Source organism: Melospiza georgiana, chromosome 1, assembly GCF_028018845.1.
Source record: "Melospiza georgiana isolate bMelGeo1 chromosome 1, bMelGeo1.pri, whole genome shotgun sequence".
Classification (NCBI taxonomy): domain Eukaryota; kingdom Metazoa; phylum Chordata; class Aves; order Passeriformes; family Passerellidae; genus Melospiza; species Melospiza georgiana.
The window spans coordinates 145,748,685-145,771,067 of NC_080430.1; positions in this window are offsets into that span (position 1 = coordinate 145,748,685).

Sequence of the window (22,383 nt, forward strand, 5' to 3'; positions counted from 1 at the left end):
TGCACTCTACAGCAAAGCACATTTAAACTTTCATTCTGGCAGAATCATAAGATGGTTTGGGTTTGAAGGAAACTTTAAAGGTTATGAACTCCAACCCTCCTGTAATGAACAGGAACATCTTCTACTTAATCAAGTTACTCAAAGCTCTATCTAACCTAACTTTGACTGTTTCCAGGGATGGGGTATCTACCACAGGGCAACCTGTGCTAGGGTGTTTTTTTGTGAAAAAAGTTTCTTCCTTATAACTAATCCAAATTGACCTCCTTCTCTTTAAAATTATTATCCCTTGTCCTATTGCATCAGCCCCTGCAGAAAAGCTTGTCCCCATCTTTCTCATATGCGCTGTTCAAGAGCTGGAAAGCTGCTGTAAGTGCTCCTTCCTCTGAGCCTTCTCTTCTCCAGGCTGAACAACCCCAATTCCCTCAGCCTGCCTTCGCAGGAGAGGTGCTGCAGCCTTCTGATCATCTTCAGGGGCTTCCTCTGGACTCTGGCAGGTCCATGTCCTTTTTCTGCTGGGGACGCCAGAGCTGGATCAGTGCTCCTGATGGAATCTCCTCCAGCTATTTTCCCAACACCTTTTTTTATCCTGTCTTTTAAAATGTTTATTAGCCTCTGTGTCCATTTGAAGTTATTTTGTACCATCCAAAAAGTCTTATTTGCATAGGGAGATTTGATAGCAGGAGGAACATTCTTCAGAAGAGAAGCAGGGCTGACACGCTGGCGTGTCCTTTGCAGCGATTGGCGCGGCGCCGCCGAGCAGAGGAGAATTTGTGATGCAACCTTTCCTATTAACAACTGACCTTTCTTCCTCATCAGTGCCCGTGCTTTTTTGGCTTTTCTACAAAGTGTTGAAAAGAAAAGAAGAATTCTCAAACGTCTTTTCTAGCAGAAAATCAGCAACTAGCAAAGGACTCTGCAACAATGAGAAAAATCTAAAAATGTTTAACAGCAAAGAAAACTGGCATAATAGAAAGTAGATTTCAGGAGAAAATACAGTGTGGGAAGAATAAAAAATTATAAAGAAAACACACAGGCATGCACACACACACGCACACACACACACAAAGAAGTTTTAGGCAGAAAAATTAAAAGTTTGGGTAGCACAATAAAGAGGAGGGAAAATGCCTGTTGTGAAAAAATGACACATAAAATGGCATATGGCTGATACACTATGTAAGTGAATTAAATTAAGATTTACAATAAAAGAAATTTTTCCCTGTCCAGAAAACTGGTCACAGTTTATTGCAAAGGTACTCAGTGCCGGTGCTATTCTTTTTCATGCATCTCACATGGGTCTTTGAAAGTCTGCTGCAGCCACCAAATGGATGCTGAGATTAAAGACTTGAGTGAAATATTCCACTTTGTTTTCAGTGAAGAAATCTGCCTTATAAATCAGAACATGCCCACACTCATCTTAATCAAGATTCATTGGAATTCAAGATTCTGTCCTTTGAGGAAAAAAAGAGTACAAGAAGCTTGGCATAACAGTAGAGGTGTAACATAGCAAAATTTTATAGCGCAGCCTCTTTGCAGTGATTTGTGTGTTTAAAGTCTAATCCAGCAGACTGTCTCAAAACTTGCCAGCTGCCCTGGTTATGGAACATAAGATTTACCACAATGTCAGAAATAACATTTGTCAACTCATTTATCCACTTATGGACTAGGGCCAGAGTCAAATACTTCAGAATAAGATGAAATAGCTCTCACGGGAGACAGCTATACGATAATCTGCCTGAGTAATGCTCTTATCCTAGATCTTAACAGTTACTGTTTGTCTTGAGCTTTGTACCATGAGGATTCATCTGTCTTTCCTCATCTTAGCTGTTTTCTTTACCTTAGTGATTGTGTTTTATATTATTTATAGGTACACACACTTCCTCCTTTCCTCTCTCTAGGTTCTCAAACACTTGCACTGGAAATGTGTTGCATGTTGAAATGGTGTTCTGTGGGGGGAAAAAGTAAAACATTGCATTGGCTTTTGTCCCTTCACAATGAGACATTTGAGAATCTTCTGTTGATGTCCAGAATGTCACCTTTCTCACCGTCTAAAAGATGCTGCTGGGGTTTTCTGTCTTGTGGGGTGTCCTGTGCCCGTGGTTGGCCCCTGTAAAGGTGAGTGGGAGCACAACTCCATGTGGAATTTACCCTAAGCAGCTATTTTTCATAAAGACTACTGAAATTTAATGTACCAGCTAAAATTTGTAGCTTAGCAACTCCACTCATGTAAAGACCTGTATCTGTGGCTCCAAGCCAAATCTAGGTTTCTATACAAACCCTGATATTCAGGGGGTACATTATCTGACTGGTCAAGATAGAAGCAGAACTGATAATGCAACAGGTAAGCATTATGAGGCAAGTTTGGCAAAACACCTTGTTTGCATCACAGATGACCTTTCATTTCATCATTTGACTGTCATTTTTTAACATTTTATGGCAGAGTTCTGCTGGAGCGGCAGTAAGCAGACAAAAACATAAAAATGTGAAAGTGGATAAAGGCTGAGTGAAGGGAAAAGGTGTGAGGCAAACCTCTGACCATTTCTGTTAGCTGGGATGGAAGTCAGATGACACAAAGTGGTGCCCTCAGCTGAGGTGAGGGTGACACTGCTGAGACTGAGTCCTTCACTCTTGCGCTGCCCCTGCCTTATCCCATTGATCCTTCATCCCCCAGCTTACCCAACGGAAGCAATAAGAGATCAATCTCTTCCTTGAAAATTCTGTGGTTTTCATCCTGGAAACAGGTGAGGGTACACACAAGGAGAAAGAGAAACATGCAACAGAACTAGATCATGATCCCTCTTTATCTACTATAGGCTGATACTTTTCTTAGCCAGCTCTGCTGTGTATGTGATGCTACAAGAGCTACTTTTAACAATATAAAATTTACACCTATTCCCCAAGGAGCACAATGACCTGCTAATTTTAATATTAATCTCTCTCCAGTGGTGTGAACAAAACATGTCATGATGGAGGTTTTATTTAACCTCCTCACTATGGCTTGCTGCCACAAACTCCTCTGACATTCTCTGCAACGACAGCTGATCTTTGCTTCTCTCTTCCAAATAACTCCAGGCTTATAGAAAAAAAATCACACTTTATTATTTTCCTAAAGCTAAATACAATGGTTGATCCATGTGTTTAAAGGTACAGACTTGCCAATTAAAAGCTGTTATTTTTTTTTAATGATAAAATTTGGTGGTTTTTTTTCATAATACAGTCACACAATTCCTTAATTTCAAAGGTTTCATGAAATTATTGAGCAGAGCTGAAAATAAGAACCAGTATCTAACTTGGTGTAGCTGCACACATGGGAATTATTTAAGCATGGACTGATGGTGTGACTAATGTTCCATCCTGACAGCCTGCTCTGCAGCCTCTCTCTGTTTTGTTCCTAGTCTTAGAGCTTGTGATGTACAACAGTATTCTAAGCAATGAAGAGTTCTTGAAAACAAACTCAATCTATGGGCCACATCCCTCCATCTTTTTGTAACTCTGTTTGCTTTCTGTCCCTTTGCCTGTTACAACATCAGCAGTTAATTTTGCAATTTTTTTCAGTTTGGTTATTTGGATATTTTTGTTTTGTTGGTCTAGCTTGATTTTTTAACTATAAGAAATAACATAATTGTAGAGAACAGAAATATTTCAGTTTGGAAATATTTCCAGGGTAGTTAATAGTTAGAAATTTCACAGCACTGATACATGCATAGCATTTTGCTGTATATTAGCAGGCTGTTTTATGTCTTGACTGATGGATCATATGGATTTCATCAGTGTATTCTGGACCTTCCCAGCTTCAGTGAATCCCAGGAGATGGAGTTTTTCAGAGAAAAGTGGAACAATGCAATTGGATCACAGTTACTGCAAGGTACTCTCACAAAATTTTGATATGCAGAATAACTTTCAGTTATTACATTTTTGGGAAAAATTTGTGCTCCGATGTTGAAGTTGCATTGAAAAATAAACATGACTTCTCCCCTGCCAAAAAACTTTTGGAAATCCAATTTCTCATCCTCACAACCAAAAAAATTAAATACAACATTTTCAGCTGCTGCAGCTGCTTGCTATGGCTTTTCACAGTCAGTGGATCACCAGTCTCAGCCACTGCTCTATAAATAACCAGACAGCCCTAAGAGGAAAGACAGGCCCACAGAATTGCACAGCAAAATCTGGAGGCAGCCAGGCTTGCCAGAGGTTCTCTGTGGATGCAGGGATGCAGCAGCCCAGTCTGCACGCAAGCCCCAACCAGGAGACAGTGAAGTCACAAATTCACTTTGCTCAACTCTAGATGTGCATGTTTTACAGAAAGGGCTGGAACTTTAAAGCACATTTCCACATGGTCAGGTTGTTGGATTAGTTTTTCAGAAATCGGCAGGAGTCAGGCATTTATGTAAAACCTTTGGAATGCTTGTTTTGCACTTTGAATCATTTTAGATACCAAAAGAGCCTGTCCACATGCTGAGCCATGTTCTCTAAAGTTAAGCAGCAAATCACGTACACAGGTCTGACCAGCAGCCCTCTGATCACCTCTGCTGCTCAGAGCTTCTCAGGTAAAGGCACAAATCACGTGCCCCTTTAGTCTCCACCACATTTTCCTCCCACCTCCCTTTTGTGTTTCTGTTCCATCACCATTTCTCAGCACTTTTAGACCTTTCTACAAATCATGCTAATATACCAAAATAATAAAATGAAACCTTCAGGCAATGTGCAGGAAGCCTTCCCTGCTCACACAGAGACTACCACTGCTATTCACAGGAATAGGAGACTTTAATATGTGTATCTCTAAGATTGTTAGTCATATTAATCCTCAATAATAGAAAAATAAAAGTAAAATATATTCTTTCATCAGTCATCTAAATGTCATGATCTAGTGCTTTAATAACGAAAAGAAGAACTGAAAAGGCTTTATATTTAGAACAGTGTCAAAACAGGAACTTTCTTCTTCTCATTGAAATTAAGTGTGTTTTTTTTATTCTTTGAATGAACAGCCACTGCGTTTCTGTGTCATGCTGTCATTTGCATGAATGACTCTGAACCCAGGAAACTGAAATGCCTGTAAGTTAAGGATCAGCTGCTATGACAAGACTAATGATTTCATTAATAGTACAAGTTCTGCAAGGTCATGCCTGTGGCTCTGAAACCATGGAAAGATTTCAAAGAAAGATGGACATTACTGTCTGAAGCCACAGGCAGTCAGTGCACATATTGAAGCAAGTGGATAATCTGCCTGGATGAGTCCTATAGATAATTCCAGAGCTCATTATCTTCCCTGAGATGAGGTTTATTGTGCAGATGAGGGGTCAGGCACCTCTTCCAGGAAATTTGGTAGTCTTGGTCAAAAGGTGAAGTGCCAGTAGGAGGAATTTAAGTATATGTAGAGTTGCACCATTATTTTGTATTTCCAGTAAAACTTATTACTGGTTGCTTGGCTTCCTTTGTTCAGCTTTCTAGTTGACAAATGTAATAATGGGGATTTTTAAAAAAATCTCACTGGTGTTTTTTTCACCAAACAGAAATTCTGTTTTCTCTGCACTATTATTTTCTCACTTTTCAGCTCTGTCAGGGTGTGCTCTTGGACAGAGCTGCTTTGCCAGGCCATTCATTTAAAAAACCTTCAACAAACATAAGATGAATATGAGTTTGTCTTAAAAATCCTCATATTTGGGATACATAAGAACACTGAGTTGTTTGTGTTATTGCCAAACATGGAATTGCCAAACGTGTAGCCAAACCATGGTTCTATTTTCTTTCTTTGCAATTTTAGAGGCACACATCAAATATAATATAGTTTACAATGAAAACCAAAGGTGCACTTAGTATTAGGTTAAAAGGCACGAGGTAATCAGTTTTTCTTCAGTCATAATGTTTCATTTAGCTCTCTCTGCACTGAATCTGGTGCATCTGGCAAAAAAATTTGCCTCTTTCAAAAAGTCATCCAAACTCGATTAGAAGATACCAAAGCATGATCTCATTGCTGGATCTGTACTACAAATGAAGAATGTCTGATGGTGAAGGAAGATAAAAGCAACATTCATGGACATCTGCTCTGGCTTCCCTGTTATGCAATACATTTTCATGACCAACATGAAAGTACAGCTGAGAACAGAAAGAAGATTGCTTTTATTAGCTGGTATCTGGTAATCTTTAACTCTCTCTGCTGTTCCAGTTAGGGGCTCTGAGAGGATAAATCTGCAGAATTTCACAGATATTAGTCTTAGCCTAGACTTTCTCTGGGTGGCAAACACACAAAAGTTCCAAACAGGCTTTGCTGCTTATGGCCCCATGCAGTTGGCAGGATTCTCTGCCCAACCTTCCAAGCTGAGCTCCTTCTCTGAAGGCTGGAAGGCTTCAGCCCATTGCACTGCAAGGATCACAGGACACTGGAGAGTGGCCTGACACCAGCTGGGCTGGCTGAGTTCAGGGAGCAGAGCCTTCCACAGCTGCCTCTCAGCCCACGCCGTGCCAAGGTCTGGGACGCGCCTGACGCTTGGTGACCAGCGGAGCTGCAGTGCCACCCCAATTCTTGGCACTTGCTCCTGCCACAGCCTGCTGTCTTGGCTCATGCTGCTGTGCCTTGTTTAGAGGCCACCTCATGCCTCATTAGGCCCTCTAAAGATCTTGACTCAGCAGGTGTGGCTTGGAGGTAAGGACAGAGTCATTGCTGGCAGAGTCCAGTCCAACCCCAGCTTTACTGCACTCGCATTTGTGCGCTGCTGTTTGCACAATAACTGCAAAATGAAAGGAGATGACAACAGGAGGGCACCAGGAAAACCCCCTGGAAATGCCTGCACCTTCTCACCAGCTGCAGTTCATTAACTTACTCACAGGAACTGTGTGAATACCAGTGAAGTAATCCCTAGATATTATTTTCTTTCTGGGAAGTCTTCAGAGGTCTGGTCTGTAACTTGAAATGCCACATGTGCAGCATTCAAGAAATAAAGCTTATTTTTTATTTTACATAATTCACTGCTTGCTTCTGGCCTGGACCTGCAGGTCCTGGCATCTCAGCTCTTTGAAATTCCATCTGAAGAAATCTTGACACTTCTGGTGACACCTTTATAATTTCAGAGGTGAGTCTACTTGTTGCTGACTTCACAACACTGTCAACCATTTTCTGTCCTGGATTTTGTTTTATCCAGAAGATATATATAGTAAATATGCACTTTCACAGTTACAGGAAATCCATGCATTTAAAGGAAATGCTGAATTCTTGGAAAAAAAAATCTGAAGGATAATCAACATAAAATCTTAGCATTTTCTCAGAATTACAGAATAATTCAGGTTGGAAGGGAGCACAGTGGTTCATCTGGTCCAACCTCCATGCTCAGGCAGCATCACTCTAGAACACATGGCACAGAATTATATCCAGATGGTTCTTGAATATCTCCAGAAAGGGACACCTCACAGCCTTTCTGAGAAATCTGTTTTGGAACCTGACTGGCAATGAAGCATTGCTATCTGTTACCTTATTCAATTTTATCACCCCTGCCATACCAGTCAAGGATGACAAAGCACATAGGATATGTCTGAGTTACTAGAAATGTGTAAGAGATCAAAAAAGGTTGAAAAAAACCCCCAGGAAAAGTGAAAAAAGCTCAGGTATTATCCATCTTAATCATGCCTATCATCCATCCTAATCATGCTACTCTGGTCCTCACTGCTGATAAATCATGCAATTTTTTGGCAGCCATCTTTTCCATGAAGATCTAGGTGATATTAATTTCTTGTAAAAAATAAGGGCCTCAGAAAAAGTATGGGGAGGCTCAGCTTCAATGACTTTCTTTCCATTTGGGGTGTAGTAACAGTCTGGCATGGTTTAACACCAGACAGAAACCAAGTGCTGCAAGCTGCTTGACATTCCTCACCCATGCTGCTGGGAAGGCAGGAAGGGGACAGGATTCTGAAAATGGTAAAAGCCCTGAATTAGGATACGTTTAATAATTTAAATAAGGGAATATAAAAAGAATAATAATAATTATTATAGTTGGTATGGTAACTGATACTGTTATTGTTATAAACAAGAAAAGTACAGAGAAGAATAAAACCCAAGAGAATCAAGTGATGCACAGTAAAACTGCTGACTACCCACTGACCAACACCCAGCCCATCCCTGAGCAGTGATCAGCAGCTCCTGGCCAACATCCTCCAGTGCCACTGACCATGACATTCTGTGGTGTGCAATATCCCTCTGGCCAGTTTGGGTCTCCTGGTGTTGGAACCATGGATGCTGAGAATTTTAAACTTTCTGTGCTGAAAGGCACAGACTCACAAGAGAAGACTGCATTTGTCCCGAGGTTGTGAAGAAGGCTTCCAAAATTGATTAACAGCACTGGGATTACAGGTGTGTAGTTGGTTAGAAGTGTATGATATCACAGGGTGGAAAACTTGGAGTTTGGGGTTTTAGAATATAGAGATAAATATGAAGGAAGGTGGAGGTTTTAGGGTGGAGACAGATTGTTCCTCTTTACCTTCTTCTTCATGGGTCTGGGTGGTTTTTTGTAATTGGACAGAAAAGTCCACACTGCAGGATTGGAGGGATCAGTTATTGGGTCAAAAGTGAAAATAATCTAGGTGTCATTTCTTAATTGGATAGTTTAGCCTTCAAAGACATTGTAACAAGAGATAGTTTTGTGCCCTGCTAATGAAAGACTGCAGAACTCATGGCTGTGAGGCTGCCGCACTGATAAGAAAAAATAAATACCTGAGTATTTATGAATATGAACTATCATCTCAAGTGCCTTCAATCCTGACCCCAACAGAGGCAGAAAAAAAACCAGAGCCTTCAATCCTGACCCAAACAGAGGCAGAAAAAAAAACAGAGAACCCACATTCTGCCTTCCTTTGCACCTGCTCACTGGTAGAACATGAGACTGAAAGTCCTTGACTCAGAGTAAGAACTGCTCAGCACCAACCAAGACATCATGATTTTGTCAACATTAATCTCTTACTCAATCTGAAATACAGCCCTGCACCAGCTGTTAGGAAGAAGATGAACTCTATCCCAGCTGAAGGCAGAACACATATTCTGTCATTAATAAACTTGCCTTTCTTGCAGACTCTCTTTTCAGCAGCAGTTGCAGATATGATCTCTTTCGTCCTTTTGGTGTTCACAACATCACAGATGGTTTTGCATATGCTGTTTAAATGTGTCCACTCTGTGGGATAATATTTGACCACCAGATCAAATACTGTGGTGCAGTCACAACTCACAGCTGGGGGCTGCCTCTCTACAGTGAAATTGCTCTGTCTTCATCCCACAACTCTTGGAACAATCCTATAGGCCCACATGGTCCTACGACACTATTTTCAGCTTTTTGTCCTTGAGACAAGAACATATTATGAGAACATATAATGATGCCAGAGGATGGAAAAATCTGGGATAGTGTTAGAGGGCCATAAGTTCAGTACTGCAAGTCCCAGTCTCTTCCTTAGGAAAGGTTTCTTTGAAACAACATGGATCACACGAATGTGTTTTGTCGGTTCACTCTAAAGGCAAACCTACCAGCAGTTGATGCTCAAGAAAACAGGACTTGGAATGGAAACTGGTTATGCAACAGAGAAATTCAAAATCCCTGGCACAGCAGAGCCCATCACTGATCACTTCACCAGTGGAGAGCTTGCATAGCAACTTCCCTCTGTTGCTTGAGGCTAATTGTTTTATTCCTGTTCTTGTTTGGATGCTCGTGGGTACAAAACAGAATTGAGGTAACAAAGGAAGTGTGCAAGGCACTGGCCTGCAGGTTGACAGAGGTGATTATCCCAAACCATGGCCTGGCTGTCACATCAAGCCCAAAGTTTAAAATAAAGGTTCAATGCAAATGGAAAATCCCATAAGATATGGTCTTATGCCACATAAACTGCAAGATGAAGGACAAAAGTTCAAAAAATCTTGATTAAAGTCCTTTCTTTTCAAAGAGAAATCTGAAATATGGACTTCCAGATCTGTATTTTAAACAGTCTTAATGACATCCAAGGACAAGGACTCTTGGGGAAAATGAGCAGATTGAGAAAGCAGTGGTGTAATGGGCAAAGCAGTGGTGCAATAGACAAAGCAGGGGTGTGGATGGACAAAGCAGTGGTGCAATGGACATAGCAGTGGTGTACATGGGCACTACCATAGACACAAAAAAAGCAGAATTGTGTCCTGGCTCAGAGCATGCACATTGTGTGACACAGGTGTTGATTCTGTGATTCAGTGACCTGCAACTTGTAGCTTTACAGACAGTTTTAACTTATCATCCAACAGTAACCAAAATGTTCAGCATCTCCTTTAGGGGTTTCGAACTACTGGCTAATCAACTTCATTTTTCAAAATACGTGCCAAATTTCCTATTTCCATTTGCGTGGCTGATGCTTGTAGTCATTAATTCTTGTTAGGCTGTTCTCCACTAGATGAAAGACTTCTATTTTCTCCTCATTAACGCAAACATTTTGTAATCAATTCATCTCTCAGTCATCTTTTGAAAAGCAGGGCAGATTCAGTTCTTCAGGTCTCTCACAGGAAGGCATGTACTTCAGTGCTCTAATTATTCTTGTAACAACTTTTTGTATCTGTTCCAGTTTTCCCCAGACTAACAACCACATCGGATGCAGTGCTCCTCTCTTGCAGTACAGAAGTAAAAAAATAAATTAAGTTAGTAAATAAATTTTAAAAGGGTGTTTCTACTCCTCTTCCATCACTACCCAGTACCAATCCCCACCAACTTGTATTACCTATGCATCCAATTTGAAGTCTCCACTGGCTGACTTCTGCATGAAAATGTCAGAATCAGTGAATTTTCAGGACATAATTCTACCTTCCTGTGCTCTGCCTTTCATTCTTTTTCCTAGATTGGCATTTGGATGTAGTGAGATTTCTTTTTGTCTATTTGTATGGGTATAGGCAAGCCAGAGATATAAATTGTTCCATGTGACAGCTTCAGCCTCACAGTTCTGTATCATTCAGGCAAGCTTTAGGGCACCTGGAAACCATACTGTCATTTTAAAAAAACACTTAACTGCAAGTGGAATAATGCTGGAGTGAGTGGGAAGGGCAAGGAAACATCCTTCCCCCTTTCTGCTTCATTAGAGTGTAAATATCTATGCATGACTGAGGGCTAGGAAGGACTGAAACATGGTCAATTTCAGGAAATCTCATAGTTGTTCTCATTTAATACTGATCTTCCTCCAGGAGCATTCTGCCTCTCTCTCTCTCTCCAAACTTTCATCGTGTCTTGCAAATATCCAATTATTAGCAAGGAAATAAGGCACTGTGTAGGTCACAGGCAATAAATCCCTACATTTTCAGGAAAAGGAAAAAAAATCTGTGCATGACACCAGGATTTTTAAAATATAGAATAAGAATAAAAAAAATACTTGACAGATTCAGGTCTCGTAGTGACAGAAGAAGTGGTTCATTAGAAAGGTTATAAGGCCCACTGGGATGCATCTGTATGAGAATAAGTGATTTAAAACAATGGTTTTCTTTGATTTCATGAAAAATCCATAAGCAAATAAATAAGTAAAATGCAAAGGTTATTTATTTAATTTTATTATCTTTATTTTTTCATGGAAAAATCCTGAAGTATGGTGCTTTCTTCTGCTGTCACACATATATTCTAATGGCATTTTAGTTTTACTGCAGTGCAGCATGAATTCTTCTGCCTACATGTGTTCAGCAACAAATACAAAGCAGGCCAGATCCGCAATAAAACCACTCTCCCAACCACATCTGACTCTTGTATTTACAGCAGAATTTCATTCAAAGCAAGCAGGCTCAAAAGACTGAATCTAATTTTCTCATATCACTTGGAGAGTATAATGCTCCAGTGCCCACATTTTGAGGAAAACAAATTTCAAAGATTTTCTAGCACAGATCAACCCGCATATTTAAACGGTACAATTGAATAATGGAATAGTTAACAATTCAGATGTAAATGAGTTTGCAATAAGCTTTTCAGAGGATAGGCTCACACAAGTATATTCACAAATACAAATTATTTTCTGCGTTGACCAACTTTGCTTCTGTAGATTTATGGTAAATCTTGAATGTTTCTCTAGGGCTCTTTGATTTCAGGAGAGACAAAATAAATAGAGAAATAAAAGAGGAGAGCAGTCCTGTTTCCTCTCAGCATGCAGCTCCAAATCTTTTGTGTTTTGCTTTATGACAGAAGTTACTTGTCACTGACATAAACTGGACATAGAGCACCAAGAGCTGAATAATTCTGCCTGTAAGACCTCTTAGCCTCACCAGTTTGAATTTGCCAGTATGGTGCCAATAATTAACCTTGGTTATGTAATATCCTAAGGAAGGTGGGTTATAATGACATTGCCATCATGATGTGGAAGTTAGCAACATAACACAGAGAGCTGACATGAGAAAGGGCTGACAGATTAATAATTTAGCCTATTTTCCACCTGTAGATGCTGGCATAATGAAAGGCATAACATCTTTCTGCCAGCCTTGTCTAAGTTATATGCACTCCAGATGAACAAACAGCACAATCAATAAATACTTTCCAGTGAATTTCCTCCATTATTTGAAAATCTCTTATCATTGTCAGGTTTCTATCCTTGTTTCATACTGGAGACCTTTTATTTCTTACATTCATTCCACAAAAGTGTTAGGATGCTTTTATAAGGTTTAGCTGACTGAAGATGAAAAATTAATGGTTCAAAAGTTGCTTACAATTGAGGATAGGACAACTTGTCCAGAATTTCATAATCTGGCTAACAATCTCCTTGGAAGCATGTCTGGTAACGTTTAATGCTGTTTATTAGGATTGTCTTTTCTTTCCTCCGAAGTTTTCAACTCACAGCAAATATTTTTTTTGTTATTATAAAGCAGTACTTGGTTGTTTTTTTTTCATCTAGAAGACAAAGAAAGGAAAAAAATGAAAGCAGTAGGAATGCTAATCTTAATTTCCAATTCCCATTTCCTGTTGTACTTGTGTATATGTGAAAAAACTTCAGCTGTTGACTTGCACTTTTAAAATAGGTCAAGAAGGGAAATGTTTGTTTTCTGGTTTGAAGCTTGAAACAGAGCTAAAACCCAGCTTTTCATTTAATCCTTGGGTTTACTCCACACCTCCTGTGTGACCCTGGAGAGCTGCTGTAGGGTGCAGGAGGTGAATGAGCAATGACAGACTTGAGCTGTAGCAATGTCAGAGAGGCACCTCCATCCTCATGGAGAGCGTGCCACCAGTCCTTGACCTCTGCAGAGCTCAGCGGGTGAATGGCCATGACATTGCAAAGGAGCTGTAAAGAAAAATGGTCTGTACCTAAAGAAAAGAGTTGATTTCCCAGATCGGGACAACTAAATTAGGAATATCTACTTAGCTCTGCCCGGAAATATTGCTCACTTTCTTTGTGAGTGAAACACAGGATGCTTTTTGCTGCTAAATAAGTCATGGTCAAGGCACAAGTTTTCCAGAAATAATATCACCCTCCAGCAGGGAACAACTAGCACTTCAGAATAAATATCACAGGTAAATTTGTGTTACAGCTTTCAGATGTTGCAGGGTACTTGAAAGACTCAGAAGTGGCTAATTACTGATGGCAATACCAATACTCCCACATCCAGACTGAGTTCTTGTCATGGGGGACACTGCTCTCATCTCCAGTGGTACCAAAGAAATCTCCACCTGATTCCAGCTTGCTCATCTGTCTGCTTCTTTTCTAAGCTCTGTATCATAATATTTGAGCATGATGTCAGCAGAAGATTGGAGGGGTAATTCAAATAATTCATGTTTTATTTGAGCCACAGTGATCACACCAACATTAGAATCCTTAAAATTCAAGATGTGCTGATTTTGGACAGCATGAAAAAATGCAAGAAAAATAATAATATCTTTTAGAGAGAGGTGTTTGTGTCTAAAGGAATGCAAGGGTTTGTGGAGAGACTCTGATATTTCAAAAAGAAATTGTTTTCTGTTTTTGAGAGAATGCATTCTGCTGCATAGTAGACGATATCATGCCCTTTATTTGCATCATGCAAAAAGTCTATTTAAGTTTAATTCACCCATTCAAATATTTAAGTGAGGTTTGAAAGCAATTATTTTGGGGCATTTATTCATATTCAATTTTTTCCTTATAAACTTTGTGGAATTGTTCTGAATAAAGGAATGCCTGCAGTAAGCACATATTCACAGGGAGTCTGAAAGAAAGAATAACAGGTGAGAAAAATTTCAGTGGAAAGCATCCAACATTCTCATCTGAAATACTTGTGTGCATGATTATTTCTTGTTTAGCACCTACCTTCATAGTTAGTCCTCTCTTTTTAGAAAAGAATAGAGAATAATTTCCTAGAAAGGAAAAAGCACAGAAGATAATTCCCTCTAGAATAGGAACATGCGTTGCCTTCTCTAATTTTTCACTGTCACAGTGAAGGATTTGTTATAAAACAGCAATAGCTTTTCTGAAAAGTTGGAAAGGGAAAAAAGAGGCAGTAAAAAGCACAGGTAGAGTCTTAATATTTTGATTAGATTAGATACTTTATGCATGAATAATGAATCAAAAAGAAAAGCAAGAAGTAGGAAAGCTGGCATAGCAGCAGCTGGCTCACAACACTGTATCCAAGTCATGGAGTACAACTTTCTCTGATGGACTACGTGGAAGGAAAGTTCCTTCTGAGCTGAGCGAAAGAGGAAGAAATTTTTGAAATTAACTGGAGCAAGCTTTAAATACAGAGGGTGATAATCAAGCTTTAAAAGACACAGACATCAACAGAAAAACACAATCTGGGCAGTCCTTTTATCTGTAGTGAAATTGTCCCCCAGGTCATTGGTGCTGGACTGATGGGACCCCTCACTGCTGGTCACAGCCTGGGCTGGGGCAGGAGCCTGGACACCTCCATCAGTGAGGATCCACAGCCTGGACACCACAGCAGTGAGGATCCACAGCCTGGACACCTCCATCAGTGAGGATCCCACAGCCTGGACACCTCCATCAGTGAGGATCCCACAGCCTGGACACCCACAGCAGTGAGGATCCCACAGCCTGGATACCCCATCAGTGAGGATCACTGCATGGACACCCACAGCAGTGAGGATCCCACAGCCTGGACACCACAGCAGTGAGGATCCCACAGCCTGGACACCACAGCAGTGAGGATCCCACAGCCTGGACACCTCCATCAGTGAGGATCCCACAGCCTGGTCACCCACAGCAGTGAGGATCCCACAGCCTGGACACCACAGTGGTGAGGATCCCACAGCCTGAACACCACAGCAGTGAGGATCACCCACAGCAACCACAGGCAAAGAGGAAAGAGATGCTTTGAATGGAACAGCCTGAGTGAGTTCATGTGGTCACTCATCAGCCTGCAAGCCACACCACACTACTCATCCCCTTAAAGCAAATATAATACTGAAAGGAAAAATATCCTAGAACCTTCAAAATGTACCAGAGTGCAGAAGAGAGCTGTCAGAGGCCATGACTGCACATTCACAAGTCTTCTTCATCTTTCTGTATCACCACTTAATTGCTTTTACCTCCTACTGTTATCTTTCCCTCTTTCAGACCACAAAAGCATAAGACTATTAGTTAAGAATCTTGCAGCCTGAAACTCTTTTCATCCGAGGGAATCTCCTGAGACTGACATGGTTTTCCTCTTAGGAACACCTTTGATACATCTCTAACAGCATTTGAAAAATTCTCTTTGTTTATTTTCTACCTGAACCCTTTTAATTTAAATTGAAATTAAATTAGAGAAGATTTAAAGATTTATTTTTTCTCTTGGTTGAGTCATTCAAAAGATACTCTCCATTCTGCTACACTGATTTGGTAATGCAAACTTCACAGTTCAACTTTCAGAAGTTCTTGGTTGACTTCAGAACCTGAAACAACTTGTTTTGCTTGAATAACACAGCTCCTTACATGTGTACTGGAAGTGGGACTGCAAACAGTGTTTCCCAAGGCTACTTTTCTCTCTAAATATGCTGTTCTTGTCATCTGTCTGCTCAGTCTAAACCAGACTGCGTATTTTTTGTTTCTGGAGGAGGGTCATATTTAGAAAGATTCTTCTTTTCGGTGCTGAAAAACAAGCAAAAATTTTAGTTAATCAGCTGAACTATTGTGTACCCCACATGATGGAAAATGCTTATGGAAATCCAGAATGCAAAGCTACTTTCTGTCCCAGCCAGTGAGAAAACCAACATTACAGTGGCACAGCCATTGCTCACAAATTCAAAGTTATTTGTTCTGAGCAGATTGAAGAAAGATTACTTTATCTGATACAAAGCTGTTTGAAGATTGCTTTATCTAAATTTTATTTAAATTGCTTCTTCCTCAAACCCAAAGAAACAGACCTGTACAAGTCAGAAAGGGGGGTGAAATTTTTACCTATCATATCCAGATTCCTCAAAGTCGTCAAAGAATTGCTTAATTTAACCTGTTGCTAAATCAGTGTGAAACTCTGAAGGGATGGTTACAGAACCGTAAAAATTAAAAAAAATGCTAAGAAGAAAGTCAGTAGAACACAACTCCTGTAAGAACTCCTGTTCTTGCATCCCTGGGACTTCATAGCAAAACCTGTCTGTCACTGTAATGAAAGCTGACAGGTTTTCTACCAGCATCACTCTTTTCTCATTAGATTTACAGGGAAAGGTTGAGTTTTGGTAATCTTCTAAAAGTCCTGTAACATTTCAAGTCTAGAAGTGAATGACAACTGACAAAAATTGATCATTAATACAAATCAAAGTCAATGAAGAATAAAAAGTGGAAATAAAGAAATCCCAAAGTGACAGGGCTTCCTCAAAGACATTGAAACCACTACTGGCAGCACTGGTCTCCTAATCCTTCTTAATACTTTCTCCACTTTGAATGAATGAACTTTGTATTTACTTTCAATTATTTCCTACTGGCTGTATTATTAATTTATTAACATTTATCTATTATTTATATATATTAATTATTGATAATAACTAATTTATTAATAGTGTTTTCTCTGTGAAAAATTGCAGTAAATCAACATTCAACTTAAACACATGACAAAAAAATATTTGTGAATGGAATAGTAAGCCCAAAGAAATGAATATTAGGAAGCAACTATTAAAAGGTATTTAGTGTTTAATAATTAAATGCATGAATTGTTTATTCGCAACAAAATTCACTCACAAAGCAATTCCTTTGATTAAATTTTTACTTTGGTTGGGTCCACATAGCAGTCCCAATGCTTTTCATGTAGTAATCTAACACAGCTCACAGGTCCAATACTGCAGTGAGCTGCTCATGAACAATTTATTAATCACTTACTTTGCAAGATCATACACACTCTATTGAGAAAAACACATATATGTTTCTTAGTTTATTGGTTATAAATTATTCTCCCACTTGTATTTCAGATGTTTTACATTACCAGGCATACTGATAGTTACATTTTTTGTCAGAATTTCTTTTTTGCTTCAGATACATTATATACAACATTCAGATTCATTTCTTAAATTCTTGAGTCCTGCCACTATTACCCCTGTACCAGCTCCTGGCATCTACAGAGTGGTTTAATGGTAATTTAGGTTTTTCCCTGACATCCTGAAAAACAAACTCCTCTATTATTCATATGGCTTAGTGCAGCATGGAAGGAATGCTGCAATCCTCCTGAACAATCCAGCAAGAGATGAAGGGATAATTCCTTCATTTTCAGTGTCTTTTCCCAAATAATTTTGGTGACACTTCCAGAGTCCAGTATCTGATGTGAAAGTGGTTTGTGTTGTGGTCACTGAGAGTCAACTTTAGCAGTTATTTCAGTCCTCAATGGTTTTCATTCTCCACCAGTATGAACTGAATTGGATCAATGAACCTCATTTTGGCTCTTGCACTGAGGGTAAATGTTGTAGGTAAAGTAGATAAGGTAGGATACTCTCAGAGTTTGCTTCTGTGAGAGGTGAATCAAATTAGCCCATTTTGGCAATTTATTTAGGCACCGGAATATTTTGTATGATCGTGTATTTAGAAGATGGCAGAGCTGAAGTCTACATACCAAACACATTCTCATTTATTTTATATGTTATTTATTTCTATAGGCAACCCTTTAAACAAGATAAAAGGTTCAATTCGATCTCAGGGCATGTGCACAGGTATCCTCTCCCCCTTCCCTCTTCTTCCCCAGCGACTTAATTTACTTTTTAAACCAGAACAAACTGCAAACCAGAAAAGGCTGCTGATACTTTGAAAAGGAGGTGAACAAAGCAAGGAGGCTCCTCGAGGCAGCCTGAAGCAACCTGTGATGGGAGATCTGAGCAACAGAAAGGACGTGGCTAGATGGGACTTGAGTCTTTGAAGCTGTGACCCCATGACATTCCTGTGCCTCTCAACCATGTGTATTTCCTCTTAACTCCTGGTATGTATTCCTTTTACATCTCTTACACTTTTCCCTAAAACAAAACCCTACAACTGATTTTTTTATTACCACCCCAAGAGCAATCAAAAGTGCCTGAAATGTAATGCAGCATTTTGTTAAGCCTGCAAATGGAATAGTGATTATGTGGAGCCAAATGCTGTGGCCAGGTCTGGTTTGCCCCTTTCAGATACGAGTAGAGAACGTTTTCCTCACATGCTGATGTGTTGTGTGGGAATTTCAGGCTTGATCTTGATTAGTACTTAAAGGCAAATTACTGGAAATATTAGCAGAGGCATAAGCAACTGCTGGATTCTGCACCTGGGGCAGGGAACCTGGATGTGTGGACAGACTGGGGAATGAGATGCTGGAGGGCAATGCCACAGAGAGGGTCCTGGTTGAGGGCAAGTTAAACATGAGCCAGCAGTGCCCTGGCAGCCAGGAGGGACATCCCTGTCCCGGGGGGCATCAGGGACAGCATGGCCAGCTGGGCAAGGGAGGGGATTGTCCTTCCTGCTCTGCTGCAATCAGGTGGCGTCACCTTGAGTTCTGGGGGGCAGTTTTGGGCACCACAATATAAAAATGATATAAAGCTATGATAGAACATCTAAAGGAGGGCAATAAAGTGCCACGAGGAGAAACCACATGAGGAGTTGCTGAGGTCACTTGGTCTGTTCAGCCTGGAGAAGAGGAGACTGAGGGGATGTCTCATTGCAGTTACACCTTCCTGATGAGCGGAAGGGGAGGGGCAGGCACTCCTCTCTGGTGAAAACTGACAGGACCCTAGGGAGTGGCCTGAAGTTGAGCCAGGGGAAGTTTAGGTTGGATATTAGAAAAAGGTTCTTTACCCAGGGGGTGTTTGGGCATTGGAACAGGCTCCCCAGGGAAGTGGTCACAGCCCCAAGCCTGACAAAGTTCAAGAAACACTTGGACAGTGCTCTCAGGCACATGGTGGGACTGCTGGGGTGTCCTGTGCAGGGCCAGGAGTATTCTATTTTCTGTGCTCCATGATTATATAGAGGAGCCCTGAGGAGCCCTGCTCAGAAGGCAGCACACAGCAAAGCACAGTCTCCACTCTGCAAGGTGCTGCAGGGCCAGCCTCAGTTCTGTGAATCCTGACCCTGGGGAAGAGCTGGGCTCATAGGTAGCTGGAGGAGAGAGATGCTGGCAAGCCTAAAGATGGTGCAGAGGTTGAAGCAGAGACTGAATCAGAAAAGCCAAAGTGGCAGATCTTAATTGAACTTGCTTATGATTTATACTGAAGTTTTCCCATGGTGAAACATCCAGCCCCTCTCCACTCACATGCTGCACTCCTTCCTTGCATGCTCTGTTTAGCAATGAAGTCACTGACCTTTTCATTGTCCTCATGATGCTTCCAAGTATTGAATGCGGGCTGTTTTCATCTCCCAAATGCTGGCAGTCCTCTTCTTGTTATTAACTGTTTTGGGTTCATAGAAATTTTATAAGTCTACTTCTGGAGGCAAGGAATCAGCAAAAGAGGATAAAAGGTTTTAGAATAAACTACTAGGAGATTACTGTGAAAAAAATATTAAGTGGGAACCTAGATTTTGGCACAGGAAAGAATCACACGGGAAGAATCCTTCCTCAGGGCAGGTGCAGGCTCATCCATGCTACTGGATAATGGTTTTGTGACATAAAATGATTTATTCTCCAAGATTTACACCATCTTGGGATTCCTCATGGTCTCATGCTTTATCTCCTGAAGACATTGTACTCAAGAACAGCTTCAGAATTTCCTGGATCCTCCTATTGGGTTTTTCCTGATTTCTAGCTTTGGATTTGTCTATGGAGAGGCATAAAAGTCAGAGAGTGTATTTTTCATCTATTTTAAAGGAGATATGAAGGAGAAAAGCAGTAATTAGAGTATAATATCCCTGTGATGTGAGAGAAAAAAAGACAGAATATATCTAAGAAAAAGAAAAAAGCTCTAAACATGCTCTAGAGCTGCCATGCAAAACAAAAAAAGAAAGCATTTCCATTATTTAAGCTACATCAGAGAACACTGCCAGTAAAATGTTTTCCTCATTGCTTTTTCACCAGGAGGTGGGGCTGTTAAGCACGGGATTTATTCGGTGATGCGCTGAAAAACCGTGGATAGAATGAAAATCATCTTTCTTTTCCTTTTCCCTCTGAAACTCATTGTGTAAATGTGAATGAAAAGCATGAACTTTCTAGATAATTTAAGCATTGATTTCATATTCTGATTCAAAAACCGAAATAACTTTAAAAATTATTTTGCAATGGTTTAAATGAACTGCCTCTGGGAGTGAATTAAGTACCAATAGCTAATTAAAATATTAACTTGGGAGACTGGAAAACTCAGGAGGTTTGTAATTATTACTATTCTCAATTCCCTATTGTGTCTATTTCTAGGATAGCTCCGCAATTCACTTTCGAGGCTTAAGTCACAAAAAGAAATCACAGGACATTGCAATGCTGCTAATTGCATAATAAAATGATAAACACATTTAAGGTCACTTGATTCTAATCTTGACAAACTGCCACAAGGGATGAAAGCAGCTTTTCTAAAGTGAAGAGCCTGAACTGGGGGAATTGCTTATTTTTGGTGCTTCCATGGCTCCTGCTTCATCATGTCTGAGGAAGAAGCTGCAGATCCCACTGGGATGAGAAGATGCAGACAAAGGAGAGGATCAGGTGCAGGCCTGAGCCCTCACCTTGTGCCCCAGCCGCTGAACCAAGATGCTTTAAAGACAGTTCCATTGCCCCTCTTCATTATTAGAAGGGACATGTAAATGTTGAAGAGGCACTTCCTCATAAAAGATGTGTGAAGGGCAGGTTGTCACTGGACAGATTTGCAGCTAGGAAATTTTTTGCAGCTATCATAATTTAAAGGGATTCTTTTCCCCATCATGCTGTGTTGCCAGCTCTCACCTAATATATCAGGAAATTTTGTTATCACACTGTGCAGATCTGCTTCTGCACCTGCCAAGGAAACACTTCTGATACACATCTCCAGAGATTGTCTGTCCTTTCCCTGTCCTCCACCTTCCATGAAAGTCATCCCTGCACATGGAGCTGAGGCTGGATTAGATGATCTTTGAACTCCCATCCAACCTAAACCATTATATGATTCTAGGATTCAAAAATACCCTGGGTACAGCCCTCCCTGAAACAGAGCTGAATAACTGAAGTCCACACAGTGAATCTCAATCCACATCCACCTCAGGCATTCCCAGTGTCCTTACCTGGCCAAAACACTTTAGCTGCATCCCCAAATCACCATCAGAGGTGGCCCTGACCTGCTCAGAAGCAAAGTCACAGTCAGGAGCTGACAGAGACCATCAGGACACATTTACCAGGGGGATGTGACACAGTCACCAGGCGAGGGAAGTCAGAATTGCATCTGGCCACTGGAGTGATGGAGTTCAGGGGTAGTGACAGATCTTTGTGTCCTGTGGCAGGCACAGCTTCTGCCAGCTCATCCAAAGGCTTCCTCCCACTCACAGCACAGCACAGCACTTCCCTCTCCTCCAAGATGACTCATGCCGTGTTCACTTCCATCCACAGCCCAGTGCCTGCCAGGCACCAGGAATAAAGCACAGGAATGTGGCCTGGGGTGTCCTGGTGAGATCTATCTGCAGTGCATGGAGGCCACTGCGCTGAAGTCCCAGGAATTTGCTCTCCTCCATGACTTCATCTAGGCCCCAAACAAGATGGAAACCCATGAGCAAGAGGGCTTTTGTTATAGCCAGCTTTCTTGTGTTGTGCCAAACCTGAAAACTTCAAAGTTTTCAACCCCAATATATTTTGAAACCATTCAGCACATATTTGTGACCAATGGTTTCAAAAGTTAACAATAAAAAAGTCAAATAAGGGGGATACCTTATTCCTATCCATAAGCAGAGAGCATGAAGTAGGCAATAGTTAATGTCTCTCAGTATTAGGAAGGGACTGTGCAGTACATAAGTTTCAATTTTTGGACTCACAAATCACAAATTTCATACTTTAGTGGGCAAATATTTCCTTTTTTATCTCAGATTGGTCACCCCACTCTATTTCTAAATGCTCTATTGACACACAGATGCTGTTAATAC